This window comes from Pezoporus occidentalis, unplaced genomic scaffold (genome assembly GCF_034315485.1).
Source record: "Pezoporus occidentalis ecotype Australia unplaced genomic scaffold, CSIRO_AGI_Poc_V1 ctg162, whole genome shotgun sequence".
NCBI lineage: Eukaryota > Metazoa > Chordata > Aves > Psittaciformes > Psittacidae > Pezoporus > Pezoporus occidentalis.
The window spans coordinates 1,953,180-1,969,132 of record NW_026913447.1 but is presented as its reverse complement, the minus strand read 5'-3'; the positions used below and the strand labels follow the sequence as shown (position 1 = coordinate 1,969,132).

Below are 15,953 nucleotides of genomic sequence, written 5' to 3'. Positions count from 1 at the left end.
GGCTTGCTTTTCATCTGTTTAGCAGGCCCGTATTAGCTGAAAAAATTCCAGCTCACCTTCACATTACTCATTGGAGAGAAATATTTTGCTTGAACTGGTACATTTAAAATGTTCTGCATTTCAGATGTTTTTAAATGATTGAATGCATTGGCTGAATTCCTGTTTTTGACATGGCAAAACGCAGCAGAACAGTTTATTTATCCCTGAACCACTATTTAGAAGATATGCTTTTGAGAGTTTTATGCTGATAATGTTCATCTTTGAAGTGTATGAACTATTCAGAGCACATCTGTAAAACATCAGAAGTTATATCCCTCTTAGCTTGTCACTTCAGACTGCAACAGAAATTCACATTGCAAAATAATACTTACTTGGCCTGACAGCGATTATGGGGATCTAATCTGATTGTAAGAAATCACACACTGAATCAACCTTAAAATGTTTTAATATTAAAGTCCTTGATTAGAACATTATTTTTAATTAGGGTTTTTTTGGGGTTTGTTTTTTTTTTTTAGTGGCTGCTTGGTATGAATTTATTCAAAAATGGATCCTGCACGAAGGTATTTTCCCATTTTCTGAAGTCTTTGTCAATACACTGGCATGTTTTTGTGAGGAAATTAGAAATTAATAAATGGATAAAGTTAGGTGCTTCCATTGAAATCTCTCAGTTTATACATAGCCCGAATAACATCTTACTTCTATTAAATTTCGTGGCCTAATACTTTAAGTAAATTAGACTGAAAGTACACAGAGTTTTCAAACAGCATGTTTTACAGCAAATACCTCATTGTAACAAATTTATTTGGATGGGATTTGATCACCGCTTCTACCATATGTTCCGAGATTGGCACTTCGGTGCAATATCCTGTCTAATTTTTAACAGAATGCTATGTATGTTTTGCTTTTTTGAAGAGTGGAAACATCCTGAGACTGAGCTAAATATTTAAATTAGTAAATACATCCAGGTTGGACATGACTACTGTGTGCAAGCAGCGTTTTTTTCAGAACAATTAATTATTTTTTCTTAAAGATTTATTCATGGTGACTTTTCTTTCCAAGATTAATGCAGCTAATCTGTCATTTACAACTTACACCATGATAAAGAAAGAGCATAGGTACAGCCAAAAGGGTCAGTACATTAAGTAGCATACAAAGGCAGAGAGTGAAAAAAATAAAGACTTCCTACTCAAAACCCCACGAAATTAAACAATCGGCTCACCTTTTCAGATCTTCAGTACCCTAAGAACACGGTGGTGGCAGATAAAGTGGGGGTTTCCCAGCAAATACAACAGAGCTGCAGAGCTGAGCGAGCAGGAGGCAGAGCAAACTGACAATCTGCATGTGCTCTGGAATACAGCAATTTACTATCACTGTAACTTAAGGAAAGGGGAGGAGACTGTGAGCCCAACTCTGAAAAAAATAAAAACACATCAGAAGAGAGGGCAAAGCGGAGCTTCTGGAATATTGATTGGTCTTGGCACAGTGAATGCAGGGTCACTTTCTTTGTTTTTCCTTTTAGACCACTTTCACGCTTTGTCAGTTCAGCTTCGTTAGAAATGCAAAATCAGAATGCAGGAAGAATTGAAGGATCACACACACACACACACACACACACACACATACACACACAGCGCAGCGGAGGCTGGAACAGGAACACTTCTTCATTAGGCATTCCAGACTGGAAATCTGAAAAGCCTGAACATAATTATATAACACCATTCCTGTGCTTTTTAAAATAAGTGGTAAAATATCTGAGCACGCTAGTTTGTTCTACCAGGAGACTATCACACATTTTCTAATTCTTAAGGACAGTTTTTCATGATCTACTCTTCTCAGGGTGGGGAACCAGACATATCTTTCAGAAGCAACTGGAGCATTATCAAGAATAGAGAAAATCAGCTATTATTCTTTGTATGTTTCTTGTAGATATTCAAACCACATGATGAGACTTGCCTCTTGTTTAGCAATTTAAACTCACTGGTACTAAGCCCCATTCAGCCTGCTTCAATAGCAAGGAATGAATGATAAAGGGGAAAGCATAAAACATTCAGTTTCGAGAAATAAGTGGCCTTCAGTTTTCTTAGCATTTAAAAGTTTGTACTATTGAAAAGATATTTGCAGAGGAGAGGCAAGGGAATTCCAAAAGGCCTTCTTTCACTTCTTAGAAAAAACACTTTTGTTTTAAATGTTGGTAAAGTCAGGTTAATATATTCCACAATTATATTTCAGTGCATCTTTCATGAGATTTTTAATTGTATTTATTTAAAACATGAACAAATACTGTAAATGGAAATTTATTTAATCTTATGCTAAACATTCAATTTAAGAAGTTTGTTTATAGATTATATTGGCTTTTAATGTTGGGGTTTTTCCCTCTGGAAAGTGATTTTAAATGTACAGAAATAATCTTATGTGCCAGACACATAAAATATAGCTAGCCATGAAATAAAACTAAGAGTAGTGTTATTCCACACAGTTACAGTAATAGTTTCGCTAAAGTGTTTTCTAATTCAATTGTGCTTCAGATAAAAACGTGCAATTTAGGGAGAAATAATAATGCAAACTTACTCATGATTAATGTAGGTTTGAGATTGAACTGTATATTGGGGAACCTTGATCTTAGGTGTCTAACTTAAGAAAGAGAGTATTCATGTAAATTAACTTATTGACTTAAAAAAAGCAAGCACACAGGTTGACAGCTTGTGTTGCAAAGACAGAAACACATGCATTTTCTTACACCTGGCAGTGTAAGCGTCAATCTCATTCTCATTTTTTGGGGTGGAGTTTTAAAATACTTTCAGAGTTTTGCCTGGAGATGGGACCTGACCTCCTAACTGACCTTTGGCCTTTAGTGATCTGCTTGTTTGATCTTTCTTTTTGGAGTAAGGCATGCTTTCTGTGAAACCTCACAGATAAGGGTTTTATTTTGCCCTCTGTTCATATGAATAATAATGTTTCAGTTGCCTTAATGGGACGAAGTCAGGTCCCAAATGAGGTGATCCAGAATTATGCCTTCATTTAATGCCATCATTAGTAATGGAGTTTACAAGAAATTAGAATAATCCTGTGAGGGAATTAGCTATTTGGTGAGACAAAATGAAAATAGACAATAAGCAGCCATACAGCTTAGCTAAACCATCAGTGATACTTTTATTAGCTCTTAGTGAGCAATATATACTTCAAAGTGCTTGGAAAAACAAATATTAAGAGCTTTTTGGCAACATGTTTTTGCTAAAAATTTTCTGTCTTTTTCCCCCTCTCCTTAATTTCCTGAAATCTACTTCTTTTATTGATTTTAACTGTGATGATGAAATAAGGCAACTATATAAAGAGTATTATCCTTTATGTTATAATAAACATGTATTTTAGATATCCTGGATAGTAATAAATGAGTCACAATTCACAGTACAATGCCACACTGCAACAGATGAAATTGCAATGAATTGGCATTTTCTTTTACGTATACAGTAGATTAAACAGATTTAGTATACAGTACTTAATACTAGCACTGGGAAAAAAAATGTTACTGATTAAGTGCTTCTGTCTGTAATTTTCAGTAGTATTATTAGTTTCTAGGAAGAGCAACTTAAACCATGGAAGTTACTAGAAACATTGCAGACTTTAAATTGAATCAGCCAACTCTAGCAATACACAAAAGCATTGGTGTATTTTGTAGAGTAACACAGAGCAGACATTACCACCAATTTTGCATTGGTAAAAAAAATTCTAGATGCTATATGTTTGTTTGGTTTTGGTTTTGTATTTTGGCTTGGTTTGGGGTTGGGTTGTTGGTTCGGTTTCTGGTTTGTTTTTTTTTTGTTTTGGTTTTGTGATTTTTTCATAAAAATTGACAAGGAATGAACTAAGGCCTTGATGAGCCTATCTGTGTTGCCCTGCTAGTTCAGCTTTATACTCTGCTTTGGTTTCAGTTTTAGCCCTTCTCTGACAATGTACCAGCTGTCCTGCTAGTTCAGCTTTATACTCTGCTTTGGTTTCAGTTTTAGCCCTTCTCTGACAATGTACCAGCTGTCTTGCAAAACAGGGAATGCAAGTGTAGGGTAAGGACTGGCTTTAACTTGAACCTCATCTTCACCAGGGAGTGTGGATTCAGCCAGCTGAATTTATATGTGGTGGTGAACTCAAGCCTTGTTCAGTTGTGGCTAAAAAAATCAGCCAGTGAATGTACTCTGTGTGTCAGCAAATTATCAGAGTGTCTCTGTAAAATAAGTAAAAGTATTAGATTGGAAACTGCTGTTCAAACATGAAATACTGTTATTTTCAGCTGACCAGAGATACCAAACAAAAACCCAGGGAAATCAGCTGTAGCAAATGCAAAAAGTGGAAATGAAACAACAAAATGCACAACCATTTCATTTCCCAGATAATAACAAAACTCAAATAAACTTTCTGACATTCAAAATCTTCACATTAATAAATCAGAACTATAAATTAATACTGGCTGAATCTTTGAAGTTTTGGAGGCTTAGGTAGAAGCTCAGCAAAGTATTATTGAAACCAAAATGTCAAAATTGGAAAAAAATTCCTGTGAAATATTGTGTGGTAAATGGTATGCCAGTGCGTCCCCAGTCTTCAATTAAGCTGGACAAAATAAGAATATTTTGCAAGCTCCTTTTAAGCTCAAATCCATTTTATGGCTGTTAATTACCATCATACCCTGTTGTACCAATGAAGAAACTGAGTCTCTAAGGAGTCAAATTTAATCCACACAAGTTAGCAAATAGTTGGCAGAGCTAAGACACAGCCTTAGGCTCCTCAATATTTCCACAGGACCATGGCATGCTTTTTTTCTCTGAGATACTTGGTTAGCTCTTGCTTTTTTGAGCATGCTAAAACGAGTGTGAGAAATTGAGGTTTAGTACTTGTTTCTTTTCAAATATGTTTTATCAGAGTGGTATTTGACAAATACCTCAGTTTTGGTCAGCCAAAAGTAAAAACTACACCTTTTTTTAAATTAAAATCTGATGCAATTATAGTTACCACATTATTTATTGAAGTAATTGGGAATTTACTTCAATAAAGTAATTACTGTATTGAAGACAGTAGGAACAGACAGTGTGTATATAGACAGTGGTATCAATATACTTGAGATTCTCTACACACATCATAGAAGACACAGGCTACGTTCTGTTAGCAAATATGAAGAGCTACAGGAAAGCACCTGTAGATCCATGGTTGGTATTGAGGACGTAACATTTGCAATGTAGACACTGCAGAAGTGTTACTCTGAATTAATTCTAACCTTGTTTGGTGACCCAAACACCCATTTGTTCTTGGACTATATGATCTGGTTTTGCTTCTCGTAAAGGGATGCAGTTCACACCTCCTAACAGCCCTCTATGATGTGAATGAAAGCATGTTGCTGTTGGTCACTTTCAGTAGGAAACTTCCTTTACAAGTCATGCTGAACTTGAGTTTATCTTTGATACAATGCAGATCACTGGATAAGCTCAGTTATCAATAGGAATTATGTTGTAAAATTTCTGTGATGATAAAGGTTGAATTATTATTTTAAAATGCTACTATTCCATCAAAAGAACATTTCAAAAGCAAGTGTTTTGCCTGAGATTACGCAAAATGATTAGTTGTAATGGCCAATGTAATCAGCAGGACTCAGATTTTCAGTGACCCATTTCAGCATTTCTATTTAGTGTCCTATTACAGTATTAACATTGTTCATTCAAGCCAGCCAATAAATCCTCCTGGTCATTTTTTTTCCCTACATTTTGAGGCCTTGCACCATGAGAATAATTGTGATTTTATGCTCTGCCACTTGTCAGTCGGAAGTTGTACAACAAAATATGGCATTACTTTTCTGCTCTGTGAAAATTCCCAGCAGAGAAACATGAACCTTTAGTATCTCCACTCAGCATCATGGGCTGTCTGGGCCTTAACACATACTGTATGTTTGACTGCAGCTGAATAGAGAACCTTGTTTCCTTTCAGCACAGGGAGACAGATCATCCACTCACTCTTGGGAGAAGGGGGAAGGGAAATGAAGTTATACCAGCAGAGGATGAGGCTCGTGAACTTTTCCCTACTGTCTTATCAAGAATATGAATGTCTGCACGTACAATGGAGTAGTTCTCACCAAAGAATAGGCAAGGTTGTTTCGGAAGGATGGGAGATAGGATAGGATTGTGTCATTGTAAGAAAACTACATCAATAGCTGATAGCATTTCAGATCCAAAACACTGTATAGTATGGCTTCACTGCCTTTCTCACAGGTAGTGTCAACCACTTAAATGGGCATCAAGGGAAAGACAGGTTCATTGTAAAATTTAATACAGCATTGTGGCGAGTTACAAAACAGCGTGGCGTTGGAGCCAGAAACTTGCTACCACCTTTCTCTCATGTCCCTGTTTCCTCTTCCTGATTTTTTATTCTTTTCTTTAAAAAAAAAAACTCTTTCTGAACAGCTGTAAACTTCAGTAGTTTGTGAATCAAGAGCTACTGAGAGTCCCCTGGGGAAATCTGGCTGGGAGCACAAACTGCCATGGGTACTCTAAATGGTGACCTCAAATCCCTGCTGGTCACGGTAGCAACAGATCAGTGATCCCACACAGGTCCCATATTGGAATAATAGCACCGTTGGTGGGTGTCCCTCTGGCTGAACTGTTTTGTGTCTTTATTCCCTACCAGTCTGGTTGTTGAAAAAGTCCATTTCTTAGATCTTGTGCCATTTATATTAGATGCTTTTTACACAGGGTATAGGCTTATCTTTATACATGTACTAGACCGTACAATAGGTCTTAGATTCTTTTTTCACTGCACTATTTTCTTGACATGATCTCACTCAAACACATTGAACAGTATACTGCAGCAAAGAAAGCCAACAGGATGCTGGGTACCTCAACAAGGGCATCACCAGCTTAGATAAGTTATCATTCTACTATACTCAGCAATTGTGAGGCCACACGTGAATACTGTGTTCAGTTCTGGTCCCAGAACAGATGTGGACAGACTTCAGGGGTCCAGAGAAGGACCACAAAGATGACCAAAGGACTGGGCAGACTGTGGTGTAAGGAAAGGCTGGGTGTTCTGCTGACAGACAGGGTACACCACAGAGTGAACACACACTACCTGTATAATATGCAGAGTTTAATAAACAAGCACACTAAAGACAATAAGCCCACTAAAGCAAGCATATTAATGTGAACTAGGCAAATATCTCGCTATATATAATGAATGAGTACAATAAGGCAAATCAGACATATAGGTATATAAGTATTGAAGAAAGTTAGAAGTGCATTAAATTATTACTGGATAGAAAGAACGGAGATTAAGAAGAAATACTTCACCAATTACCACTGAACCATCATCAAGGCCCACACTTCCAGCTGGGAAGCCCCGATGCAGCTGATACCAGGAGTCTCAGGTAATTGGGAAAATTCCTGCGTGGTGCGTCCACTCATAGGTGAGGCATCTCTCATGGCCACAAGAAGGTCCCGCACTTACATACTTACTAAAACAAACGGCTTTATGCCAGATCTCTAATTGTTTACTTGTGGGACTGTGCAGTTTCTCATGATCTCACCATTGCCCACTCTGAGACAGTTGGACAGGTGCCCCAGTGCAGCCATGTATGAAGGTCATAGAACTACTGCACACCTATGTTTTCCTGTCTCTTTCTGACAATCACGACAAGCATAAACATATATACTCTACTGAATACCAGCCCTACGAAGTTTAGCCAAGCCAAGTGCAAGGTCCTACACCTGGGTCGCAGCAATCCCAAACACAGCTACAGGTTCGGCAGAGAAGAGATTCAGAGCAGCCTTGTAGAGAAGGACTTGGGCGTGTTGGTTGATGAGAAAATGAACATGAGCCAGCTTCAGTTTGCGCTCACAGCCCAGAAAGCCAACCGTGTCCTGGGCGGCATCAAAAGGAGCGTGACCAGCAGGTCGAAGGAGGTGATCCTGCCCCTTTACTCTGCTCTTGTGTGCAGTTCTGGTGTCCTCAACATTAAAAAGACATGGAACCATTGGAACAAGTTCAGAGGAGGCCACAAGGATGATCAGGGGACTGGAGCACCTCCCGTATGAAGATAGGCTGAGAAAGTTGGGGTTGTTCAGCTTGGAGAAGAGAAGGCTGCACGGAAACCTCATAGCAGTCTTCCAAGTATCTGAAGGGAGCCTATAGGGATGCTGGGGATGGACTCTTTATTAAGGACTGTAGTGGTAGGACAAGGGGTAGAGGGTTAAAACTTAAACAGGGGAAGTTTAGACTGGATATAAGGAAGAAGTTCTTTACTGTGAGGGTAGTAAGGCACTGGAATGGGCTGCCCAGGGAAGCTGTGACTGCTCCATCCCTGGTGGTGCTCAAGGACAGGTTGGACAGAGCCTTGGGTGACATGATTTAGTGCAAGATCTCCCTGCCCATGGCAGGGGAGGTGGAACTAGATGATCTTAAAAGTCCTTTCCAACCATAACTATTCTGTGATTCTATGATACTATGACTACAATGTGGCAACCAACATACTTTGTTATGTCTCTCAGTCATGAGAGGGAATCAATTCTCAGCTAGGTTCCCATCCATTACACTGGGCTTTTTCAGCACTGGGAAAAGAAAGCTCAGGGAGACCCGACCACCATGTTCCAGTACTTCAAGGGTGACTACAAAGAAGATGGAGATTCCCTTTTTGCAGGGATTTACATAGAAAAGATAAGGGTAATGGGTACAAGTTATTCCTGGGGAGATTCCAATTAGACACAAGAGGAAAATTTTTCACAATGAGAACAATCAGCCACTGGAATAATCTCCCCAGGGAAGTGGCGGATTCCCTAGCCTTGGACATTTTAAAGATTCAGCTGGACAGGGTGTCAGGACATCTTGTCTAGACCATGCTTTTGCCTGGAAACGTTAAACAGATGACCCTTGAGGTCCCTCCAAACTGGTGTTATTCTGTGATTCTTTAACAAAGCAAGGCCAAATTGGAGAGAAACGAGACTAAAGAGAAATATACATTTCTGAATTAGAATCTGGTATTAGCTGTGTGAAATACATTTTATATAAAACACTGTGTTTCATTTGACATCTTTGTCCATAGTCATTTTTCTAATAAAACAATGGTTTATCAGCTGTTTAATACCTCCTAGTGTGTTTTTAGCATAGCAAGTAAAATAAATACAAAGAAAACCACTAATCTCTATCAAGTTCATTTAAGGAAACTCATCTATTTGGAGCAGTAAGCTAACGTGACTTTTTAAATACGCATTTACTATTATGGTATCATAATTACTGCAATCAAGACACAAAAATCTTTTGTAAAAATAATTGTAATTTAAAAGCACAGAGCTCAAAGTTGCTGTTATAATAATGACTATAATAGCAACTGTTTAGCATTTGGACATTTTTTTGGCAGGAGAGCTTTGCATTGTTTATTGTGAGAAAGAAACAGGCTCTGAGAAAACATGCAAATTTTCAGCAAGGAAAAAAGCAGCATCAGGTTTGGAAAACAGAATGGAAGAAAGTCTCCTTTGCTTCTATCTTTCTAGTCCACATATGCTGAAGTGATTTAAAGTCATTAGGGTCTTCTGGATGATCCCATTTTAATATAACACAGAAAAATCTCAAAATATCTGTTTCATAGTATCCCTGGCACCCAGACACTCAGGATGTGTGGTGGTCAGCACTTATTTTGTTGTTTTTCTTTCTGAAATTCCATTCTCTGCTGGGATCTGGGGCCCTCAGAACTCACTGGTAATCTGTGATTTACTTAAAGTAGGAACAGTCCCTTAATACTTACTACTCATCGTTCTTCTTGATCAAATGCCTGTCATCAGATCTACAGAAAAATTAAGCATTAGGTAGCAGGGTGAAGAAGTATGTTTCAAAGATGGTATCACTGGTGTGATGCATTACTTCAAGTTGTTCTGTTCAGAGAGACTAGGCTCTCCACTCAGTTTCGAGAGGATATGAATATTACTGTTATACAAAACAAATGCAGAAAATTGCCATTAAAAATTAATCAAAATTAAGAAACAAGAATGTGTTGAGTCCACATTTGAATCCACATTTGAAAACTGTCTTTTCTGTAACAACACAAAGGGTTAATACACTCAAGATTGTTTTTTTCTTTAAGTTTTTTTTTTGCTATACAATGACACACATTATAAATGCATTTGTAGAAAGAACAGAAACAGAAGTCTTTACATTTAGGCCAGAAATTTTTAAAAGAAAGATGTAAATCAAGTATTTCAGCCACGGTATGATATCCTATCCTTCATCTACTGATTCACTAGGCTTGTTTTACATGCAGTCACTTACTCCATCCCTTCTACTCCCTCTGAACTTCTACCCTCATTGTCCTATTTTCCTTGGTAGAGCTACAACTCCCCAAGTTTCTGCTGTTTCGCTGCTCTTCTTCTCCCTCTATTTTCATTAAGTCTATATTCCTTTTTAATCCTTAGCTCACCACTACCTTCCTCAGAAAGAAAAACAATTAAGGACGGGTCTTGTTTTCACCTGAATCAATGAATTGAGTTTTGAGGGCAGCTTAGACCTTGGCCCTATTTGTTTCTTAAGACACCTGTACCAAACCACTCCTTACTTTATGCTCCTTCTGTGTGTCTGTAATACTCCTTTTCTCTTTCTTCTCTCATGTTCTTTTTTCCCTGTAAGCTTTCTTGTCCTGCTGTTTTGTTCTTTTTTCTTTATTTCTATCTCCTTTTTTGCCTGCTTATACCAACTCTCAGTTGGGTTGGAAAATGTGACTGAAGGTCTCACTCATACTGACGTGTTCGTGGAGGAGTTTGTACCACAAATATACAGCTGTCAGTGTCTCTATAGATCAGTGGGTATGTACTTACACAGCAGTATGCTGCGAACTGGTAGTTAGAAATCTCTCTCTCCTCCAACTAAACAATGATAGACAATACGGACAGTGGAACAGACTGCCACTTTTAGCTGCAAGGATGTCAGTTCATCCCCTCCAAACAGGGATGTCTCTTCCACCTACAACTCCGTGCAAAAGGAAATTATTTTAGTTAATCTGGTAAACCATAGGGAATGTTGGGAGCAAAGATCCAGATACCTTTCAAAAAAAAAAAAAATTTCAGGCCAAAACAAGGGGGAAATAAGAGACAATACATTTGAAGTGCTGCTTTACACAAGTCTTTCACGTGTCTCAAAAAATGTCTGCATTTCTTCCAGTCATGTCTACCACCTAGTATTAACTTCAAAATGGTGATGTATTGGGTGCTTTACTTAGCTACACTGTGAATGGCTCCCATTCACCACAAGTCCCCACTCACTCCATACGCAGGCAGAACTCCCAGAGAAGACAATGGGAATCCAGGTCTCCTGACTCACATTTTACTGAGGCAAAAACCCTGTTGTCCAGTGATTGCTTTGCTCAATGAGCAGCGATTCAGAAGTGCTGAACAGGAACCCAGTCAGCTGTGCTTTGATACTAAATTCTTGATGATTCATTAATTCTGGAAAATCACTACTGAATTCTTTGTAGAATTACCTAGGAATTCTGTTTTAGCCTAAACATTATAAACACATCACCTATAAGAATGTGTCATCCTGGAAGCAGTATTTTCTCTGAGATCTGAATACTTTCTGAAAAGTATTTGCTATTCTTGACTTCCTCTAAGCCCAGGAATATGAAAGCATTTAATTATTTGATCAGGTTCCTGATAGGTTATTAGACAGAATTCCAGTAATACAGTAATTCAAAGTAGGAGAATAAAATGAGAAATGAATGAAATGAGATGATCGCATTCAGCCGCTTTTGTCATGTATTCAAACAGCTTAAAACAAATTACGTGAACCTTGTATAATCAGAAGCTATTACAGTCTACAACGGTTCAGTAACAAATGAAACTTGGCATTCCTGTTTGCACACAAAATTTAGTTACAACATTTGAAATCTTGTTTGAACTGCAGGAATAATATTTTACTTTGATGGACCTATGTGAATATCATTAAAATTAAAAACATTTTGCCTCAGATATTAAAACATTTTTAATTTCCCCCATTTTATTAGTGATGTGTGAACAGCTTCATTCCTTTCTTTACTCTGATACCTAAGGGGTCTCTAAATGTAGTGCAAAGAAGCACAAAATGCTACTAATTTCACTTCCCACTAGTTTCACTGAAGTGCATGCTTATGTAGGGTATGTATATTTAATATTCTGTAAATATTTTGAATAAGGCTGGTTTTTACACATTTGAAACATACTGCAAAATTATACTTTAAATAGATATGAAGCATAGCCCTTAATATATTTCATTTGCACTACCAGAAACTCCAGGAACTATCTGTAGCAACGTGTCCCATCTTCCACATACAACTCACTGTTCCGTAAGACGTGGGAGCAGTGGTCCAGAAAGTGCAGCTTTTTGCCTACCACGGAACTTTCCTTGATTACATTAAAAATGTGGATGTGTAGTATAAGCCCCTCAAAGCCTCAAAAATGACAGCATAGCATATGGGTCATGAAGCACGTTGTGTTATCAGGTGAATGTATTAGCAGGGAATTTATTAAAGAGGAATCATCAGATAATCCTGGAAAGGCATTTCTTCCAGTATGCCGGGATGGTGATCAGGCATCAGCTTTCCCATTGCGAGTAAGTAATCAGGATTTTGCTTTCATTGGGTTCTTGGTTCTTTTCTGGTTCTTTCTTTTTCCCCATTAGGTATACTATACTCCCCTTGTGTAAGGTCATTTTTAGACATAGCATTCATAAAAAATTTTCCAATGCTTTTCATCCTTCGAGAGAAAAGTCTCTGCTGATGGCTCTTTCCCTTGTAAGGTTTTCACTTATCTTTAGTGGCTTTTTGAGTTGGGCTTTTTTCCATGCAGAAGTAACTTTTTCCTACCGAACTATAATGTTGGCTGCTGTGGCTGACACAGGGCAATCACAGGCCTTTTTCCCACCCCACATACTGGTTTCCTCAAGTTTATTCCAGTAAACAACACAAACTAATCTTCATAAAAGCCCAAATTTCCATGCAATTTTGAAATGTGAATATAAACTTCTTTCCCTTTTTATTTTTTTTCCTTGTGTCAGACTATTGCCTGAACTGTTTTCTGCTGAAATCACATTGGGAAGTGAAAATTACCAATTTTTACATCTCTCTTCATAACTTATCAGTATATTCTAAGTTTTGAATTACTTTCTTTTGTCATTGTGATTATGCAGATTACAATAAGAAATCTGTTTGAAGACGTGTACATGAGATCTTTTAGCTTCCTCATGGGAGGTTGGGTTGGTTTTGGTTTGGTTTTTTTTAGTTATTACAAAACTGCTTTCCAGACGGAAGTTTCAGCTCTGGACTTCTACGCAATATTAAAACACCTTACAGTTCTATTCATTTTCTGAGTGTTTCAGATAAGAGCCCTAGAGAAGGGAAATACTCAGTTCTCCCAATAGGGCATCAGTATTTGATAATAGCCTCTTCCAGTCTCGACATCTCAAAATTATTCTTTTCATTCAAGGTACTTTTAACACAGTACAATGTAATAGGATTTTCAGAGTTCTCATATATCACTTTGTGCTGAGATTTCAGCATCCAGCATGCATAGCAATCTTCAAGCAGCACAATTATTTCTGTTCCAATCTGTCTCCCTTTTTTTTTTTTTTTGCCCTTTTTGTTTTTAAACTGCACAATTCACCTCTTATTCAGCAGAACAGCTCTATACAGAAAACTGGTTTTAGAGCATACTAGAATTGTTTGGTTTCCTTGGAATACTTGTTTGCAAGGAAGAGTTTGAATAGGTATAATGTATATGTAAAATAGAAGCCATTTTGAAAATACTATTTGCAACAAACTGTGCTATTGCATATTATGGTACATCGCAATATAGCAATATGAACATAAATTTTCAATTATTTTTTCTTGCTAGAGACGTTGTGAGCAATACTAATACTATTTTACTAAGGTGTTCTTAATTTTAAAAAATAAAATTATTTGTGCCACATTAGAATCTTTTACTCTTAGCAAAACCACATGTACCGTTTACAGCTATCCATAGTAAAGTTAACTATAAAACTGACAGAAACATTTTGACATACTAGAGCATTCTTGAAGACAGTGTAACATTCAGTAGTTTTTAGGTCTCATAATATAAGCGGATATTATTGCCACAAAAGGAGCCCAATGTGAGAAAATGGGTTTTGGTTGGTATTTTGTGAAACAGAACTGTGAAAGTGAAACTATTAAAATCATAGGGAACTGTTTCTTGGTGGTTTTTTAGATTTGAACCTTAAAACCTGTATCAGGTTATAGCAGCTTAATAAAACAATGACTTTCAGAGTAACTACTATAACAAAATAGTGACTTTAGAGTCACTACTAAAAAAGAAAACTAGTGTAAAATTACGGAATAAACTATTAAAATAAAATAGTAAGGTGAAATCTCAACTTACTGTGGAATATTGCCAATTATATCCTGTATATGATGCAACTTTTGTTCTATACATGGAAAATGTTGTACAAATCAACCACACAAGTGTAATTCTGTCTGAACAATCATACTTAGTGATTATGCAGACAGAACGTACTTACAAATTCAAAGTTATCTATATATACATTATTTTGACAAGTTTCTGAACAAGAAGACACGAGACATATTCAACTGGGGCAGGGGGGTAACTATTGAAATTATTTAAACTATTTGAATGTATATTATTCCCCCCTTATCCAGTATGAACTTTCCATTTCCAAAAGTAAAATGAAAAAAAAAAATATTCTAATGACTTCCATCAGATGCTAAGTTAACTATGAGAGTTAGAAGGTTTTGGGTAATTTTTAAGCATCACAAAAAATAGCAGAAACTGTATATTCTTCCTAGTACAGATGAATCAACACCTTTCAATATTGTTTAGACCCTTTGCAGATAAAAGCTTATGATTTTGTTTGGTACTGGCATAAGTCAGTATCTTTGACTGTGTTGAAAGCTAGATGTTTTGAAAAGGTGTCACTGTGGAGGATCCTATGAAATTTCTGTTTAGTAGATGATTTTTATCTTGTTCAAAAGATATTCTTTCATCTGAGACAACATGTTAAGGTATCCACCAATTGCTTTGGATATTAAGAAAGGTTTTTTAGAAAAGACCATTACCTTCATGAATATTTTGTAGGTGGCCAGTTGATCACATTACTTGCTAGGAAAGGTCCACAGAAGAAAAGACTTTTCTGACATCTGTATTTGCCTTTTATGAGCCTGCAAAATTTGCAGTTGTATATGTATATGTAGTTGTATACTTGTATATGGTTCTTGAATGAATCTTTGACCATCATACGTGAGATTACTAGACTATAACCTGGGCTACAAAGTCATCTACAAATCCTTTAGGAACTTTCCTATTTCAAAACTTTTTTATTGATTTGTAACTTGAACCGAATCACAGCAAGCATCATAGCCAGGTAACAATAAAAGACAGGAGAGTGCAGCTGGCAGTAGAAAGGAAGGCAGAGCTGAGCAAAGATGACCCTTTGGAAGAGCTGTGGTCTTTGCTGGTCTCACCCACCTTATGAAATTAACTGCATAGGGTTAAACATATTGAAATATTTCCAGGGAAACAAAGAAGCATGTTTAAGCATATGTTGTGTTTACTGACACTCAGAATGCTGCTTTTCCATTGTTTATTCATTGTTTATTTGTGTATCAGTCCTTGACTACAATTCTAAATGCTTTCATGTCAAAGACTTAGTGTTAACAGTTCTCAGATGTCATTCATGTAATTTTTGAAATGCTTTTTGGATGAACTTTATTTCAAAATGAGCTTTGGTGCTGTGCACAATGAAAATTCCATTTATCTTTCAGAAAGCTGCAGACAATTGATTACATGTATAAGTCTATTCATGTGTTATTTAATATCCTTAGTTAGTACACGTTTTTGTAATTTGGGCCAAAAAAACAATGTCTGTAAATGGCAAGAGATGATTATTTTTCATAAACAAGATGTCAGTGTTTGTTA

At 36.9% G+C, this 15,953-nt stretch overlaps 1 protein-coding gene across 2 annotated transcripts in view; it reads right to left on the bottom strand.

Moving 5' to 3' along the window:
* Positions 1-1,384, bottom strand: part of SLC1A3 (solute carrier family 1 member 3) — a 63,587-nt gene extending 62,203 nt beyond the window's left edge. The window contains exon 1 of one of the 2 annotated variants that reach the window (XM_062612939.1): positions 1,220-1,384. The gene's annotated coding sequence lies outside the window, so the exon portion shown is untranslated. Of the gene's footprint in view, positions 1-56; positions 202-1,219 lie in introns of those variants that run through there. The other variant, XM_062612940.1, reaches the window with a different exon arrangement.
* Between the last annotated feature and the right edge of the window lie 14,569 nt (positions 1,385-15,953).